This window comes from Macadamia integrifolia, chromosome 7 (assembly GCF_013358625.1).
Source record: "Macadamia integrifolia cultivar HAES 741 chromosome 7, SCU_Mint_v3, whole genome shotgun sequence".
Taxonomy (NCBI): Eukaryota; Viridiplantae; Streptophyta; class Magnoliopsida; order Proteales; family Proteaceae; genus Macadamia; species Macadamia integrifolia.
The window spans coordinates 18796938-18799294 of NC_056563.1; positions in this window are offsets into that span (position 1 = coordinate 18796938).

The window sequence follows — 2357 nt, forward strand, 5'->3', positions numbered from 1 at the left end:
ATTCCTCAAACCATGGTTAGAATAGCAATCCCTAGATGATACCATATTACCATGACACTAATTTATTGGCCTTGTGCTATTAGAGGGAGGCTTGAACAGTAGAGGGTTCTGGATTGGTGTCTTAGTTATCTTTATTTATTAGTCTTTTCGGTATGGGCTGTAAATTCGGACGTCCTAACTTCGACTCCCACTAGACATACATTGGGCCAGTCATATGGGGTGTTTAGTGTTTTTCACTGCTTTCAGTGAAAGTTAAATGGTTTTCATTTAACCCCGATATGACCCAGTCCATACAATTATAGAATCAATATGGGCCTACGGAATTAGTTAAGCCGAACACCTAGATACTCGTCGTTAGCAAAAAAAAAATCTCCTTGGGTGGATGTGATGAATGTCGTCATGCATTTCTTCGTAGACCTTTTCTGTTTTTTTAAGAGAATTTCATCATTAAAGTTATAAAACTCAGGAACGATTAAGAGTCAATAATTAATAATTATCCCGATTGGACAGATTTACTTTTTCCTTTTTCTTCTAAAATCAATTTTATCAGATTTTACCCACAGATCATACATGTGGTGGAGATCAAATAGGTCAGGATCCAAGATTGGTGAGACAGAGAGGGAGAGAGAGAGAGAGAGAGGGGGAGGGGCTGACCGGTTAGCTAATTGTACTGTAGACTAAGAAAGCAAACGATGCAAGGAAGCTGACGTGGCTGTGCTCAATTCACGATTTCAAATGGAAGAACTCAAGTGGTTACCAATTTAAATACTTCTCTATAAGGATTACCTTTATTTATTTATATTTTGGTAGAAGTGTTGCTTTTATTTTGTAATTAAAGATCACTTTAATTTATTTAGTAATTAAAGATTAGGAGAATGAGGTGAGATGAGGAGGATCCATTGTTGAACCCAATAACATATAAGTATATCATTATTCCAACTAATCTTCTCGTTCTATCTTGGATTGCTATGCTCACTAGGTGCTTGATATAAAACCTCAATCAGTCATCACACCAGAATGGGGTGAAATCCCATTAAGTAATATGGCTTCCACCATGGAAGAAGAAGAAGAAGAACAGAGTCAATTGTTGGCCATGCAAATGGTGAGTTCTTCTGTTCTGCCCATGGTATTGAAAGCAGCCGTGGAGCTCCATGTGTTCGACATAATAGCCGAAGCTGGTCCTGACGCACGTCTATCCCCTCTAGACATCGCATCTCGCCTCCCCACTCAGAACCCAGATGCACCACGTCTCCTCGATCTTATGCTGCGCCTTCTGGTTTCCCACTCTCTTCTCACTTGCTCTGTTCTCAGCCATGACCATAGGGTCTATGGCTTGGCACCTGCTTCCAAACTGTTTGTTTAGAACAAGGATGGAGCGTCCTTGGCTCCCTACTTGCTTATAGTCCAGGACTACCCTTTAATCAAGAGCTGGTATTTCTTTATCCATTATAGTTGATAATGGGTATCATTAAGATGTCTCTTTTACTAATTAATTAATTCCTAGTTCACAATTCACAGGTACCACTTGAAGGAATCAATCCTAGAAGGAGGTGGGCTACCATTCTATAAGGCACATGGAGAGAATGCTGCGGAGTACCTTGCTAAGAACCCCAAAACTGATTGAGGATTTCACAAGCTTAATGTTTGAATACAATATCCTGTTCATGACTGGTTGATGTAGGGGGAGGGTATGGACAACAATCCTCAGTATAATCATCTCCAAATATCCATCCATCAAGGGCATCAACTTTGATCTGCCTCTTGTCATACAACGGCGCCCCCTTGTTCAGGTATACATGAGGGTTACCTCTTAGACTTTAAATTGACTCCACTATTTTGGTCATTGGCTAGAACTTTTTCTTAATTTTTGGAAAAATGAACGCTCTTTGGTCATGAATGGTCCCTGTGTCAGCACGAGGCATATGAGAGGATGCAAGTGTTCATTTCCCCCTTTTTTAAACCCTTATGCTGTGATGGCTTGGTCATAATTAAGCTTTTATGAATTTATTGAAAATGAAAATCAATACAGATTTAAGATTTATATAAGAATTAGAAAACCCCAATAAATAAATAAATAATCTATTGAAAATGTAATAACAAAAAGTTGAAACATCCATTTCAAAATTTAAAATATTATTTTCCCAAATAATGAAGGTATCTTAACTTTTTCTTTCTTTGGGGGGGGGGTCAAAATGATGTTACCTTTGACATCCATCATGTGGTTGGATGCTTTCTATCACTCTATCCTTTTCAAGTACACTTTCGTTATTCTTTACTATAAAAGGAGCAGGAAAAAAAATTATTGGTCGGTGATAGTCATATTTCAAGAAAAAAAATTATTGGTCTGTGATATTTAT